The following is a 17,541-nucleotide window of genomic DNA, read 5'->3' as shown; positions in this document are numbered from 1 at the left end:
GCCCAACTGGCGGCCCAACTGGCGGCCCAACTGGCGGCCCAACTGGCGACCCAACTGGCGGCCCAACTGGCGGCCCAACTGGCAACCCAACTGGCGGCCCAACTGGCGGCCCAACTGGCGGCCCAACTGGCAACCCAACTGGCGGCCCAACTGGCTGCCCAACTGGCAACCCAACTGGCGGCCCAACTGGCGGCCCAACTGGCGGCCCAACTGGCGGCCCAATTGGCAGCCCAACTAGTGGTTTTATTTGACCCCTCAAGTTTTCTGATGGAAAACAKTGATATACAGTACCAGACAAAAGTTTGGACACACCTGCTCATTCAAGGGTTTTTCCTTCAGGCCTTATTGCTTAATTATAACATCTGTGCTTACACACGGTCTCTGTTCGACACATACACACACATACACACACCAACCACACACCGCACACAGATTACCAGGTGACGAAAGCCTTTCATCTTCCCGGCCATATATCAGTTAAAAGTGGATGTGTGTCTGCCACTGCAATAGAGAGACTGTACGTTATTAGAAAAGTTGAGAAGGATGGACATCACAGGAGGTTGGTGGCACCTTCATTTGGGAGGATGGGCTCATGGTAATGGCTGGAGCGGAATATTTGGAATGGTATCAAATACAGCAAACACTTGGTTTCCATATGTTTGATGCCATTCCATTCACTCTGTTCCAGCCATTATTATGAGCGTCCTCCCCTCACCAGCCTCCACTGGTAGACATTACAGCTGAAATAGTACACACACGTCTATCTCTCTCTATCTCTCTCTCTGTCTCTCTTTCTCTCTCTCATAGTATAAAGTTGAATGAATGAAAGTAATATGAGCAGTGATGAGTGTGTGAATGTGTTGGTGTGTATGTGGAATATGTGGTACGAGCAGGTGCTAGTGCTCAAGTTTCTCTGACGTGTGTGTCCTCCCTGTGCAGTGACCCTCTCTGCATCCCATAGTCACTCTGGAATTCACATTTTACTCCATGTTATCTGATCGCTCTCCCGGAGGTCGATATGTGTGTGTGTGTGTGTGTGTGTTGTTTGTGTGTGTGTGTGTGTTTGTCAGTGGCACATTTTAGTGATGTTATTTGTGGCCACAAGAGAAAGTTGTGGTTTTATTCCAGGGCTCTCCAAGCCTGTTCCTGGAGAGCTACCCTCGTGTAGGTTTTGTAGTGAAGTGAAAACCTACGGTACAGTAGTCTCCAGGAACAGGGTTGGAGAGCCCTGTTTTAGACTACAGGTAGCTAGCCTTTCTCGCTGTCTCTGTGTGCACACATACACACAGACAGACACACACACACAGTCACTGTGCTGGCATGTGGAGTAGAGCAGAAGGGAGGACTGTCTGTGGGCAGTGAGCTGTGCAGTATGAGGAAGAGGACACACACCATCTTACTCTCCTCTCTGTCCTCCCTCTTTCGCTGTGTGTTAGGTTGAATAGTTGTTTTGATGAAATAGCAGATGATTCTGGACTCACTCCCTCAACRCCTCTTTCTCTGTGTAGGTTGAGCAGACCAGTCGTCCAGACCTGGCCCTGTTCCTCATTAAGTACCTGATGATGCTGGTGGTGGGGATTCCCTCAGTTTTCTGGGTGGGCAGCAAGAAGACCTGCTTCGAATGGGCCAGCTTCCTACACAGACGCAGAAACAAAGAGTAAGCCAGGAGAGAGAAAGCGAGAGAGTGTGTGCTCATGTCTGCGCGTGTATTTTAATGTTTGTGTATTTCTCATTTCAAGCCGGTAATTTCAATACTTAGTAATGTAGAACCACTCGCTAGCTTGATAAATTGCAGAAAATATTCAAATGAGCAATTTGACCAACATTTGAATGTGGAATGTCATTAAAAGCCTCGTCATTCCCTCCCTCCTGACACACACACTTCCCATAACCCGGTCTCCATGGTGATTAGGTTATTTTCTGTGCCTGTTCTCCCACCCTCAACAACACCCTCCTCCTCCGCACACCCCATCAATCTCTCCTCCCTCCCACTCCTCCATATCTCCATCTCCTCTCTGCAATTCTCTCACCCTTCTGCCTTCCCTCTCTCCCTGCCCTCTTCTGTGTATCACTCCTTTTCTTTCCCTTCTCTCCCCCATCCCTTTTCTTTTGGCTTGCCCTTCTCCCTCCCTCCCTCTCTCCTCTCCTCTCCCCTCCCCTCCCCTTCCTCCCTCCCCCTTTCCCTCCCTCCCTCCCCTTCCATCATTGCCTGCCCTCCCTGCCCCTCCCTCTCTCCTCCCCTCCCTCCCCCTTCCACTCATTCCTGCCCTCCCATGCCTCTCTCTTCCCCTCCCTCCCCACTCTCCCTCCCTCCCCTCTCTCTCTCCCTCCCTCCCCCTCTCACTCCCTCCCCTTCACCCCTTTACCCCTCTCACCCACTTCCTCCTCTCTCCCTGCACTCCTCCCTCCGCAGTAGTGGGGTGAATGAGAGCAGACAGGTGCTCCAGGAGCCAGACTTTGCCCAGTCTCTACTGAGGAACCCCCCACCCCCCATCATCAGGAAATCACGGGGAACCTCCACCCAGTATGGACTGGCACCATGACCTTGTCATAAAACATGGCCCTAACCATAATTCATAATGTAATATAATATGATATCACTAATTGTTTTTCATTCCTAATCCTCCTCCCCCAGGGCACCTCCACCCACGCCTCCTCCACTCACCGGCCATCCCTGACAGCCTGACGACCCCAGACACGCCCCTGATGACCGCAGACCAATCCACTCACTGGGCCACGCCTCCTCCACTCACCTGGCCATCCTGGACGAGCCTGACGACCCCAGACACGCCCCTGATGACCGCAGACCAATCCACTCACTGGGCCACGCCTCCTCCACCCGCAGCAAGGCTGGCAGCGTGCACAGCAAGACCAGTTACCATGGCAGTCTACATCGCTCCCGAGACGGACGGTAGGAGAGTGAGAGAGAAGGTGGAAAGGAGGGAGAGAGGGTTGGCTACGGGATGCCACTATATATGAGCCGTTTTTATAATCAAAGATGAATACATGATGAAACTAGATTCAGGCTTTCCAAAGCCTATTGTAGTTATGGCACTTCAAGAGATCCTTTTCTGTAGACAGCTGCTAATCTATCTGTTATTAACAGTTCTATACCTGAGATAAAATCACCTGGCTGTAGATTAGAGCGCACAGCTGGCATACCTGTTGGTGTGGATGTGTGTGTTGTACATAAAGTTATGAACTACTGAACTAACGTCTCCTCCCCTTCTTTTTCTCCTACGCCCAGCTACACCCCCTGTAGTTACCGAGGCGGCGAGGAGCGCACTCTACCCCCCCACGGCAGCACGCCCCGCCACGACCACCTGCTGTCCACTCACAGCAGCCTCCACGGACTGGATGCCCAATCACAGCACAGCAGCCAGTGTGATCTCTCCGTGGCCCCACCCACCCTTATCACCCACGGGACGAGCTTCGGCCGCGTCACTAATAATGGTGACAATGGAGCCAGCACCTGACCGGAAACAGGAAATGATGTCATCACTGCTGAACAGGAAGTTGTCAGTTGTCCCGCTCCCCACCTTTGACATACACACAGGTCGCTCCCATTCAGGAGGAATGTGTGAGAGAGGAAGTGGGGCCTTCAGTTTGACTGACAGATGGATCACTCCTGGACAGCTTTTCACAGAGGTTGCTAAGTAGCGAGATGCTAACCGTCAATCAGTCAGTTGGACTTGGATTGGACTCTATGGAGGGAATGGCTTCATGGCCAGAAAGCCAGCCCACTCTGAATGAGGGGGGTTGTGTGTGTACTCTGATACACACCAACAGACGCAGAGATGAGCTGAGAAGGTCTACTCTGTGTGTGTTARGGTGCTCTTTTGCTGTGGTTGTGAAACAAGACTATTATCATTTTTTATACTGTCAAGATTGGCTGTGAGTACTGCTGAACATATGAGCATGTGTGTACTTGTAGTGCAGTACGTTAAACAGCACTATACTCCCACCTGGTGGAGAGAAACTATAGAAGCTAGGAGAGATCAATGCCTAGGCCCGACTTCCTAGGCACTCCTGTAGGTCAGTAAGGATGAATAGGGTTCAATAATAAGGTCATTCCTTAAACTTGTCTTATGATATGATAGGTGAAATTGTTTTGGGGCTGTATTGCTTCAGGAGTGCGTAGGGAATAGTTGCTAGGGATCGATTTGTGATTCAGAAAGTTAGGGAAAAATAGGGAAGGACAGATGGAGGTTGGAGTAGTGCTCATTTTGCTGCTGCTTCAGAGCTAAGCAGAGGAATGTGGGGGACTTTTTAAAGGGGATGGGAGGGGGGGTGTATCCGAAGTCTTTGCTATTGACAAGCGCTGTGTGAAACAACAGACAATCTGTACCCCTAACACTGGAAGAAAGGACCACTGGAAGAATACACTGGGGAGGAGGAGGAATACACTGGGGAGGAGGAGGAATGCACTGGGGAGGAAGAGGATTACACTGGAGGAGGAAGAGTAATACACTGGGGAGGAGGAGGAATACACTGGAGAGGAGGAGGAATACACTGGGGAGGAGGAGGAATACACTGGGGAGGAGCAGGAATACACTGGGGGAGGAGGAGGAATACACTGGGGAGGGGGAGGAATACACTGGGGAGGGGGAGGAATACACTGGGGAGGGGGAAAAAAGGAAAATTGATAATATGGGAAAGATTGTGCTTGTGTTTACTTGTGTTTCTCCTGTCTTTCTGTCTTTCTGTATCCCTCTCTCACTCACACACATAAAACTGCAGTAGTCTTCTCCATTATGGTCATCAGGGGATTTTCTCACAACCCCTCAAAATCTCTCAGCCTAGCTCACCCCTACCCACAGCCTTACCTGTGAACAAACACACACACACACTCCAATGTACACTAAACCCTCCCTTGCCTTTAACCCAGCCTACCTCATCAGTCCAGAGGTACCTTAAACCACGCCTGTCACTCATCAGTCACCTCAGACTGCTGCTGCTGCTATTGTGTGTCTTTGTAATACAATGCTGCTCCTGTGTGTGTGTGTGTGTGTGTGTGTGTGTGTGTGGTGTGGTGTGTGTGTGTGTGTGTGTGTGTGTGTGTGTGTGTGTGTGTGTGTGTGTGTGTGTGTGTGTGTGTGTGTGTGTGTGTGTGTGTGTGTGTGTGTGTGTGTGGTGTGTGTGTGTGGTGCCGCGTGTGCGTGTCAGGACACTGTCAATCTCTGGAGTTCTTCTTTGGTGTTTTTCCACCTGATGCCTAACACTTTACCCATGGTGCTTCACCACACTGAGTTGCACCTCAAAGACGTGTCCACTGGGCACCTCAAGATGCAACACGTTCTTCTCTCTGTCTGTGTCTGCCTGTCTGTCTGTAGTGGGTTCCTGAGCAAAGTAGCATATTTTTGCATGTCAAACACCCAAATATCCTTGTTCCGTGCCCGCTTGTGTGATTGACTGTGATTCTCCCAGTTGCCTCCTCACTCTCACTCATTCCCCTTCAGTCTCCAAAGCTCTCCTGCCTGCTGTCATGGTAGAAGTTGCCCTTACCCACAATCATAACCTAAACCCTGGTCCTCGAGTGTCCAGATATTGCATGGTTTAGTTCCAACCAAGCACCTCAATTGTCTGACTACTGGTCTGGTCACCTCACGGAATGTTGAGGGATTCATTGATCAATATCAATGATTGGCTACATTTAACCTACATGTCCAAAGCAAATAATCAATTCCTTTTCAATTCCAGTAAATTCAGAAAGTAAACAAAATTKCAATTACAAATTTTCCAAATTGAAAATCATGACAGAGAATTGGAATTTCTGTGTTCTTCCTGAATTGACAGGAATTGACCCCAACCCTGATTCCAAGACCAGGATTTGCTACACGGAATGAGGGACTATTTGTTCTACCTAATCCTCTTGCTGTAAGTCTATGTCTGTTCTCTCTGTACACATCACAGCTTTCCGGAAAAAAAAAAAAAAAAAGATTGAGCACTTTAACTCTATGGCTAGCTCTGTCCGAATGTGTGTAGATGTCAAGTTGAGTTGTAGAGTTATGCAAAAATTCCAATAAAGTTTTTGTATGAAACGTGTTCGCGATGTTGGGGTGTGTTTTTGTTAATCTTTGTGTGGTTATGTATACAACACTGCTGGGCCATCTCTCTTTCTTGTAAATATTGGACCATGAAGTCAAGATATTTTGGGCTCTATACCTAAGCACCTTTTGACTTAATATATCAACAAGAAACAAATGAAGCCTACAGGATGTCAGTTAGTCAAAACAAAAAAACTCCAGTCCAGGTGGTGGCGGTAATGCATCACAAGCCATGCCAACCGACATGATTATCCACAAAAATAAACATCGTTTCGGGGCATGCGGAGAATGCTTTTCATTTCGTGGCCTAGTCAAAAAGGTTCCAAACTTTAATTTGCCTAGCATTTCGCACCTAATAATAACATAACTACTGTAGCTGCAAACGTGAAACGACCCTACAAAAAAAAAAAGGACACAGCTAATTCAATATCATGGTAAGCAAACAGCATATTTGCACATGGACGCTCTAGTCTAGAGCGCCTGGTTCAATTGTGTTTACGAGCATTTTGTCCAAATGGGCAAACTAGTGAGATGTGTGATACTTGAAAAAAAGGAAGTTTGCTTCTTTTACTATCATCCTAAATTAAGATATTGAATTATTTTGCCGTCTAATGCATATTACGCTACTTTCCATGATGTGGACAGTGTTACCTTACACATTGATGTTTCGACCACATCGAATTGGGGGGGATATTAGCCGAATTACACCCGTTTTACCTCAGATTGGGGATGTTACTATTAAAGTTTATTCAATACGATGCCAAAATATTAATTGCCTAAAAACATATTAATATCTTTGCTTTTGTACTGTCTACTTTTTCATAAGCACTGTGTGYTCACAGCTCTCAAACCATTATTTTTCATACATAGATGCATACATACATTCTGTGGTTACATTCGCCCATGGTTGGCTCCGTGTGAACTACAATTCTGAAACGGTGTTTTTAAAGTTTAGAAACGTAAATTATTGCGTTCAAAACGATTTTCTAAACATATGCTGATTTGCCCCTTATCTTTCATATCAGTGAGAAATAATCTTTCAAATTAAATATATACACTTGCTGTAGTAGTTTTGCACAGATCTACAAACTGTATATGCTACCAGATGACAAACTAAACTCCTCCCCAGTTAAATTTACACACAGGTAGGTGGTAATTAATTAACACAGGTGGCCACCTATGTCTTCCGTAAACAAGCGATGTAACATGGCCGTGTGGGGAAACTATTCCTGTAAAGGTGTGTAGTAATTTAACATTTTTATTGTTATTATCTCTCGCTGATATGAGAGTTCTTTATGTTTCCAAAACCGTAAGGCAAGCGATGTGTTTTAACGTTGACGAGCGTCGGGGGATCTTAGCAAACCCCRCCTACCAGAAGATGCTATCATCAATAGGCGGTAAAGCAGTTCGCGTCTATGAAGGGGTTAGACTTACAACGCAGCTATAATTTTCTTTCTCAAATGGAACGGATAATTCGGTGGCGGTCTCTCTAGAAAAGTCACAGGCCACATATCAATAGACTGATTTTAATGTCAAACTATCACTTAAATAGTAACCGACCGTTGTCGTTGTTGATTACCTATGGCAGGTCGACTTTAACTAACAGGAAAAGTTGTTTGTTCCATTTTCCTTGATTGCAGCCTCCCGAAATCAACATTCCAAAACATTGATAGAAGCCTTGTACAAATGGTCATCTAACCAACCATGTAGAGGCTATTGCAAGTTTCCATGTGGTCTTTGAATAGTGTTGAAACAGTGCTACACCCCTGTTCGGTCATTTGTTACAAAAATACATTTACACATGCATGTTATTCAATCATTGCACCCACACTGCTCGTCTGCATTGCCAGGCGCTAAAATAGAAGTTGCTTCTATTTGAACACAATGCAAGTCCTGCCTCTCCTCATTGGCTTTTAGAAGCATATACCCACGTGCCATCTCCTCATTGGTTATACCCACGTGGGTGTTTGAAAGATGAACTGAGGTCAGTTGTGGTAATAGACCTTATTATGAAAGTTTGTTGCTGATCATCATATTGTAATGAAACAGCAGGGAGCAGGTCTCGAACCCTCGACCCCTAGCCCGAGGTCCGGGCACGCTATCGACTGTGCCGCAAAAGCTCAAGCGACAGAGTTGATTTCCACGCTTATAAACCCAGGGTCATTACAATATAAAGTCCAAAGAAGAAAAACGATTCGGTTGACTGTTTTATCTGTGGATTAATTGTCGGAGTAGAGGACATTGTGCATTTCAGGTAAAATAACTTTATATTCCAGGACAAATTAGCTAGCAACAGCAAGCTAGCTAGTTAAATTGCCATACATGTTTAATGCTTTTCGACCTGTCCCCAAATTAATATAATTGGTTTAGAGATTGTTTTGATATTTCAACTGGCGTGTCATGGGGGACAAAATCAACTTGCGCATGARGGCGGTTTGGGCATGGTGTTACATTTACGGCGTTGGCGACCCACTTGAATCAAAATGCAGCACTTCAAAATGTAGCTAGCTGTCTTCTACAAATTGTCCTCTAACCATACATTATTCCCAGATTCCGTTTGGTTTTTGAGCTGTGTAAACAGGATGTACAATCCCACTCGTGCAATTGATTTCAAAGTGATKATTGATAGGAGTGATTGAGAAAGCAGTGTTTTTTTCTCTTTCTGTTTTGGTGTGTGCAGTTTAAAAGCTTCTCGTAAAAAAATACAAGTAATATGATTACTGTTGCACATGTACAATACCAGTCAAAAGTTTGGACACACATTTTATTTTTAATGTTTTCTACATTGTAGAATGATAGTGAAAACATCAAAACTATGGAATCATGTAGTAATGTCAACAGGCAGCAGCGACAGCATCCTTTTCAATTAAGACCCAGAGTTACAGAGTTCCTGTTTATTATCTATGCATCGTCACTTCACCTCTACCTACATGTACATATTACCTCGACTAACCTTATTTGTTATTTTTCTATTTTTTTTTTTAAATTATTTTTATTTAGTAAATACTTTCTTAACACTTAGTTTTGGCTTAACTGCATTGTTGGTTAAGGGCTTGTAAGTAAGCATTTCACTCTAAGGTGACTGACCTGTTATATTCGGCGCATGTGACAAATAAAATTACATTTTTGATTTGATATACCAGAAATCACCAAAACGGGTTTGCCCTGCCTTAACATAGGCCAAATTGTAGCTTGCTGGTTGACTTTACAGGAATGTTACCAAGTGAGGCTTGTCCTGGGAGGCTTCCTCCAACAGCCCATAAAGAAAAGATAGCTAGCTAGTGCACTCTATTGCAGGAATATGATAGCTACTTTTCACCAATGCAAAGACCTTGTTGGGTTTGCTAGCTAATCCTCTTCATGTGTGTGTCATTTCCCGAAGATAAGACTTGGATTGTTCTTGAATTGAGGTGGAATGTGCACCCCTCGCCCTTGCAACCATGTAAAACATGTTCAAATGACTAACAGTTACAGAACATAAATGTTTTTGTTGATATTGAACTTTTTATCAATGATGTTCATGCATTTTACTAAGGGTACAGTTGGCTTGTTGTAGTGACATGATTTATGGATATATTATCTATTATTTTGAATTCTAGAACATAAACAAGTATTTAAATAAATGAAAACAAAGAAGTCTATTCCAAATACCTAATATAATTTATTACAAAATATAAAATGTCCCTTAGTTTTATGTCACTGGTGTTTCTGCCTTAAATCGCTCTTTACAAAGAAGGATCCTGAGTATTAACTCTATCGGGGGAGGGGTCTAGAAAAAATAAGATAATCACATCCTTTTATTATGTCATAAATTTGATAATTCCATTGACAATTTGGTGTCTATAACCAAAGTGTCAATTGGTGTTCCTCAATTTAAATGAAATGACATTGTGATAAAAGTTATTAATCATATTACTTTAGTTATTGATCTTTAAAGGGTTAATGACCTTTGATTTGAGCATCTCTGGTCTCCATAAAATATATTTTTTAATTTACCTAAAATGTATTACTACCTTGCTGGTGGCACAATGTTGTCATAAAGGTAAAAAACTATTTAGTCATTAAGCTGCCATATTAGTTGATGTACATAAGTACATTTTTCCAAAATGCCATGCCCAAATGCCACCACAAGTCCCTCTTGCTACACCTTTTCAGAAATCTAGTGTTTGTTCTATACAGATATTGAACTTGACAAGTCTACATAATATCTGTTGTTATTATTCTAGGATTGTAAGGACAGTGCCAGCCTGTCTCTTCCCTACCAACCTGATCCTGAACCTACGGTCACACTGGGTCCTGACTGTAACAGTGGAGCTCAGTGCACATTGCCTCCTCTTGCACTGCTGCTGGAAGACTGCATTAACCTGCTGGGGCCAAATGCAGAGTCTATGAAACTCGAGGAGGTAGCGTAGTAAGCATACATTACAAAATGATGTAGTTCATCAATGTATATTTTTCCATTTGACACCACCTACAATTGTCTGTTTATGTTGTCTTTTATTTTAGGATTGTGAGGACAGTCCAAGCCTGTCTCTTCCCTACCAACCTGATCCCAATTCTTCCCTCAAGAGGGTGACCGTACTGCTGAAGGACTGCAGGAAATCACTGAGTCCTGGCTGTAACAGTGGAGCTCAGAGGATACTGCTGCCTCTCAAGAGAGTTCGAGTACAGCTGGAGGACTGCAGGAAGAAGCTGGGGCCAAATGCACAATCTATACAAGTTGAAGTTGTTGATAGCAGAGGTTCAACTCATCCAGGTAATTGATCAAATTTAGTAAACCTATAAGCATTTACTAATATTACTTTCCTCTAATCGGCACATAAGACGTGTCTTCCTGTGTTTCTAGACTGACTTGTTAACACTTATGTTGGTTTGTTTTGTTGGAAAGTCAATGATTTAGACTTCCCCATGAACTTTGATCTCAGATTTTATGTGGCCTAGAGGGTGACATTTTCCTCACAAAACGGCACTGAACTGTGGAAAACCACATCACAATACTCTGCAGTGTGGTAAAGTTAGTAATCCATTTTTAAAATTCAAGCTGTAGTTGCAGTATTAAAATACTGCCTTATGTACTGTCTTGACTCATGTCAAAATGTTTTTTATACATGGGACAAATGTCACCATGGTCCTTTCTAATTATTTAAAATGTTGTTCAATGCTTATCTTGTCTGGCTTGTCATTACTGTGATCTTGTTTGAAATTATTTAACTGATAACTAGGTTTAGTTAATGATAGTGAATGTGTTTTTGGATAAACCGACAGACCTATGTGTTTAATTTAGATGTAAAATAAAAGATTTCCACGAAAGTGTAAAACTCTTCCTCATCCCTGATTTTCAGTGTGATTTGTTTTATTAGATAGTGAAACAGTGATATACATCTGCCTTACATACAGAGAGGCTAGGCTACACCATCAAAGCCATCACTTCAAAGACTTCCATGAATACATCCATCAARATATTCAGTCACAACCTCCTGAAGCAAAGGCTCCTAGATTCATCCACCTATTGTATTCAAATTCCACATGAACATAATTGATTTTAAGTGATTGTTGTGGAAAAAATAAGCAACGAAGTTAAACTAATTTGATTTAAGAGTAATTGTCAAACTGAGTAAATTTAATCCCCCTTATTATTCAAAGGTCAACATTTCAACTATTTCCAGAATTTGCTAAGATCTGACTGAGCCTCAAAGCTCAATGGAATCAGTATTTGTGTTCTGTCCTGGCCACAGATAGATTTCTTATCTGCCATGAAAAGAATGTCAGGAGGTACAGTAGGAGGAGTTTCCTGTTGAAAGTGTGAGATGTAGATGGAGCACTTCTCATGTCTCAGGGTCTGGTCTGACTACAGCACCCTGGGTCTCTCCAGGGCTTCTCCTGGATCTTCTTTGGTCTCTGAACTTCTCCCAGCCTCAGCTATAGAACTCAGAGAGATAGTTCTAGACCTTGGGGATGGGGTTCTAGAACTCTGACCCAAACGCAGCGCTGTGTTCAGATGCTGTGGGTGATGTCAGGGAGTCGTATGCAGAGCTTCTCCGAGACTGCTCAGAAATGTCATCCACTCACAGTGGAACAAAACAATGTGGCGGTCTACATGTTTCTCAACGAATGGGAGCAATTGACAATACTAAGAATATAGATTCTGCTCCAGGGTTAGTCAGCCTCTGCTTACTGTGGGTCCTGAGCTGGTCTGACTCTGGTGGATCTATAGGAAAATAACTATGGTCAAATTCTTAAATACCTTTTCAGAATGTCTGATCATTTTCTTGCCTTCTGTACCTGGATTCCATATCTTAGACCCACTTWTGCAAAACTGGAAATACAATTTATCAATTCATAAAAAATTGTAATTGACTGTAATTACCCATAATTCTGCACTTTTTGATAGTTGTATTTCCAAATGTGATCATCACGATTTAGTTATTGCAAAGAAAAAATCTATTGATCTACTTGGATTTTTTAAAAGAAAGACTAACTCTTGTCAGCTTAGACAGTTAATTCAGAAAGTATTTAGACACCTTGCCTTTTTCCACATTTGGTTACGTTACAGCCTTGTACTAAAATGTATTAAATGGGAAAAAAATCTTTCGTCAATATACAAACAATACCCGATAATGACAAACCTAAAAGTGTTTTTTAAAAACATTTTTACAAATAAAACGAACAAAAACATTTACATAAGTATTCAGACCAATTACTCAGTACTTTGTTGACGCCCCTTTGGCAACGATTACAGCATCGAGTCTTCTTGTGTATGACGCTACAAGTTTGGCACACCTGTATTTGGGGAGTTTCTCATATTTTATTCTCTGCAGATCCTCTCAAGCTCTGTCAGGTTGGATGGGGAGCGTTGCTACACAGATATTTTCAGGTCTCTAAAGAGATGTTCGATCGGGTTCAAGTCCGGGCTCTGGCTGGGCCACTCAAGGACATTCAGAGACTTATCCCGAAGCCACTTCTGCGTTGTCTTGGCTGTCTGCTTAGGGTCGTTGTCCTGTTGGAAGGTGAACCCCCCCCCCCCTTAGTCTGAGGTCGTGAGCGCTCTGGAGCAGGTTTTCATCAAGGATGTCTCTACTTTGCTCCATTCATCTTTCCCTCGATCCTGACTAGTCTCCCAGTCCCTGCCGCTGAAATGCATCCCCACAGCATGATGCTGCCACCACCATGCTTCACCATAGGGATCGTACCAGGTTTCCTCCAGATGTGACGCTTGGCATTCAGGCCAAAGAGTTCAATCGTTTCATCAGACCAGAGAATCTTGTTTCTCATGGTCTGAGAGTCCTTTAGGTGCCTTTTGCCAAACTCCAAGCGGATGGACTCCAAACAAATTGTGGAAACATCTCAAGGATGATCAGTGTAAACTGGATGCACCTGAGCTCAATTTCGAGTCTCATAGCAAATTGTCTGAATACTTGTGCATTTCTGTTTTCTCTTTGCTGTAACATAAGAGGTGTCTGAATACTTTCTGAATGCACTGCATGTTTGTGTTAATCTTTTTGCAGACAGTTGCGTTCTTTTGCAATTTTGACTATCATTAAGTTTTGATGAATGTATTGATGTTTTTAAAAGGCAGCTACATTTTGATAATGCATATAGGGGGGAACTCCAACCCGAGTTAAGCTTTTCTCTGTGTATTCTGATAAATGTAAGCATGATAATAGCTTAAGGGGTGGATATTTAAGAAATGAAGGTGTGGTGGAAGTGTCCACAGATATGCCCTATTCTTTTATTTGTATTTTTTTGTTACTTTTACCCCCATTTTCGTGGTATCCAATTGGTAGTTAAAGTCTTGTCTCATCGCTGGAACTCCTGTACAGACTCGAGAGCCGTGCGTCCTCTGAAACAACCCAACCAAGCCACACTGATTCTTGACACAATTCCCACTTAACCCGGAAGCCAGCTGCACCAATGTGTCAGAGGAAACACCATGCATCTGGCGACTGTGTCAGCGTGCACTGCGCCCGGCCCCCCACAGGAGTCGCTAGTGCGCAATGGGACAAGTACATCCTGCTGGCCAAACCCTCCCCTAACCCAGACGACGCTGGGCCAATTGTGGGTCTCCCGGTCGCGAACKCAGAKTCTGTAGGTGGCACAGCTAGCACTGCGATGCAGTGCCTTAGACCACTGCGTCACTCGGGAGACTTAGATCCGCCCTCTGACCTTCACTTAATACCCTCCTAAGTCCACCATGAATAAGGCTGAGTGAACCTACTGGTTCCAAGTGGAAAAAATATCTACTTATTTTTTTAAAGATAGAAATAACAGCATTCTCCTTGCACTGTCATTTCTAAATTGATAAGAGCCAGGTAAATGAGTAATATGTTTGGAGAAGGGGATTGTAAATACACATCGCAATTGTTTTAGGTAATTTTTTCTTATGATCCCCGGAGACAAATGTAAAACCAGTCATATGGAAGCAAACTGAAAACCATATCAACATGACATGTATTGTGGCCCCTTTTCCACAGTGAAGTAGGCTATAAATAGCTGTGCTGTTATTCCAAAATTTTATTGTATTTCTTCATAATTTGGAGACCCAAGCTATAGGCATCTGTCGCGCCGAACCTGCCGAGTTGATGAATGTGCTTTAGAATGTTTTAATTATGCATTCGGAAAGTATTCAGACCCCTTGACTTTTTTTACGTGTTACATTACAGCTTTATTCTAAACATTTTCCCTCATCAATCTACACACAATACCCCATAATGACATAATGCAAAAAAAAAATATATATATACTTTATTTACATAAGTATTCAGACCCTTTGCTATGAGACTCAAAATTGAGCTCAGGTGCATCCTGTTTCCATTGATCATCCTTGAGATGTTTCTACAACTTGATTGGAGTCCACCTGTGGTAAATTCAATTGATTGGACATGATTTGGAAAGGCACACACCTGCCTATATAAGGTCCCACAGATTGTATTTATTATGGATCCCCATTAGCTGCTGCCAAGGCGGCAGCTACTCTTCCTGGGGTCCAGCAAAATTAAGGCAGTTTAAAAACATTACAAAACATTCACAGTTTTCACAACACAGTGTTCCCTCAGGCACCTACTCCACCACTACCCCATATCTACAGTACAAAATCAATGTGTACGTGTATGGTGCGTATATTATCGTGTGTGTGTGTATGCATGTCTGTGCCTATGTTTGTGTTGCTTCACAGTCCTCGCTGTTCCATAAGGTGTATTTTTATGTTTTTTAAATCAAATTTTACTGCTTTCATCAGTTACTTGATGTGGAATTGAGTTCCATGTAGTCATGGCTCTATGTAGCTCTGTGTGCCTCCCATAGTCTCTTCTGGACTTGGGGACTGTGAAGAGACTTCTTATGGCATGTCTTGTGGGGTATGCATGGGTGTACGAGCTGTTGTTCAAACAGACAACTCGGTCCATTCAACATGTCAACACCTCTCATAAATACAAGTAGTGATGAAGTCAATCTCTCCTTTACTTTTAGCCAGGAGAGATTGACATTCATATTATTAATATTAGCTCTCTGTGTACATCCAAGGGCCAGCCGTGCTGCCCTGTTCTGAGCCAATTGCAATTTTCCTAAGTCCCTTTTTGTGGCACCTGACCACACGACTGAATAGTTCCAGGTGTGACAAAACTAGGGCCTGTAGGACCTGCCTTGTTGATAGTGCTGTCAAGAAGGTAGAGCAGCGCCTTATCATGGACATACTTCTCCCCATCTTAGCTACTGTTGTATCAGTATGTTTTGACCATGACCGTTTACAATCCAGGGTTACTCCAAGCAGTTTAGTCACCTCAACTTGCTCAATTTCCACATTATTTATTACAGGACTTAGTTGGGGTTTAGTGAATGATTTGTCCCAGATACAATGCTTTTAGTTTTAGTCCTAAATATTTCTAACTTATTCCTTGCCACGCACTCTGAAACTAACTGCAGCTCTTTAAGGGTTGCAGTCATTTCAGTCGCTGTAGTAGCTGACATGTATGGTGTTGAGTCATACACATGCATAGACATACTGGCTTTACTCAAAGTTAGTGGCATGTCATTAGTAAAGATTGAAAAAAGTAAGGGGCCTAGACAGCTTCCCTGGGGAATTCCTGATTCTAACTGGATTATGTTGGAGAGGCTTTCATTAAAGAACACTGTGTTCTGTTAGACAGGTAGCTCTTTATCCACAATATAGCAGGGGGTGTAAAGCCATAACACCTATGTTTTTCCAGCAGCAGACTATGATTGATAATGTCAAAAGCCGCACTGAAGTCTAACAAAACAGCCCCTCCAATATTTTTATCATCAATTTCTTTCAACCAATCAGTCATTTGTGTAAGTGCTGTGCTTGTTGAATGTCCTTCCCTATAGGCATGCTGAAAGTTTATAAATTTGTTTACTGTAAAATAGCATTGTATCTGGTCAAACACTATTTTCTCAAATTTTACTACGGGTTGGTAACAGGCTGATTGTTCTGGTGACCTTTTCTTCCCTCCAAGCCTGGGGGCACACACTTTCTAGTAGGCTTAAATTGAAAATATGGCAAATAGGAGTTTCAATATCATCCACTATTATCCTCAGTAATTTTCCCTCCAAGTTGTCAGACTCCAGTGGCTTGTCATTGTTGATAGACAACAATTTTTTCACCTCTTCCACACTCACTTTACGGAATTCTAAATTACAATGCTTGTCTCATAATTTGGTCAGATATACTTGGATGTGTAGTGTCAGCGTTTGTTGCTGGCATGTCATGCCTAAGTTTGCTTATCTTATCGATTAAAAAATCATTAAAGTAGTTGGCAATATCAGTTGGTTTTGTGATGAATGAGCCATTTGATTCAATGAATGATGGAGCTGAGTTTGTCTTTTTCCCCAAAACTTCATTGAAGGTACTCCAAAGCTTTTTACTATCATTCTTCATGTAATTTATCTTTGTTTCATAGTGTAGTTTTCTTCTTTTTATTCAGTTTAATCACATGATTTCTCAATTTGCAGTACGTTTGCCAATCGGTTGTGCTCCCAGACTTATTTGCCATTCCTTGTGCTTCATCCCTCTCAACCATAACATTGTTAAATTCCTTATCAATCCACTGGGATTTAACAGTTTTTATAGTCATTTTCTTAATGGGTGTGTGCTTATTAGTAACTGGAATAAGCCATTTCTTAAATGTGTCAAGTGCAGCAACTGTTTACTCCTCATTACACACCATGGACCAACAAATATTCTTTACATGAACAAAATAGGAATCACTACAAAACCTATTGTATGACCTCTCATACACAGGAATGTGGTTCTGATTATGAACAGCAACACCTCCACCATTGGTATTTCATGTAAATGTTATAAACTTGTGTTGCTACAACTGTATCATCAAAGGTATTATCTAAGTGAGTTTCTGATATAGTCAGATTATGAATGTCATCTGTAACTAGCAAATGATTGATTTCATGAACCTTGTTTCTTAAGCTACATATGTTAACGTGGGCTATTTTGAGCACTTTTCTTCTGGGATGCTTCCTTGTT

General features: G+C 42.7%; 1 long non-coding RNA gene and 1 pseudogene across 1 annotated transcript; both read left to right on the top strand.

Moving 5' to 3' along the window:
- LOC111969043 (frizzled-3-like) overlaps positions 1-5,133 on the top strand; it is a 15,377-nt pseudogene extending 10,244 nt beyond the window's left edge.
- Positions 5,134-6,300: 1,167 nt separating this feature from the next.
- On the top strand, positions 6,301-10,986 carry LOC139028245 (uncharacterized). The gene is made up of 3 exons (XR_011480436.1): positions 6,301-6,481; positions 10,274-10,450; positions 10,554-10,986. It is a non-coding gene; the product is annotated as an uncharacterized lncRNA (long non-coding RNA).
- The last annotated feature ends 6,555 nt before the right edge of the window (positions 10,987-17,541 follow it).

The sequence above is a fragment of the Salvelinus sp. IW2-2015 genome, linkage group LG9, assembly GCF_002910315.2.
Source record: "Salvelinus sp. IW2-2015 linkage group LG9, ASM291031v2, whole genome shotgun sequence".
Lineage (NCBI taxonomy): Eukaryota > Metazoa > Chordata > Actinopteri > Salmoniformes > Salmonidae > Salvelinus > Salvelinus sp. IW2-2015.
The sequence above is the reverse complement of the archived record's forward strand: the minus strand, read 5'-3'. Positions and strand labels throughout refer to the sequence as shown.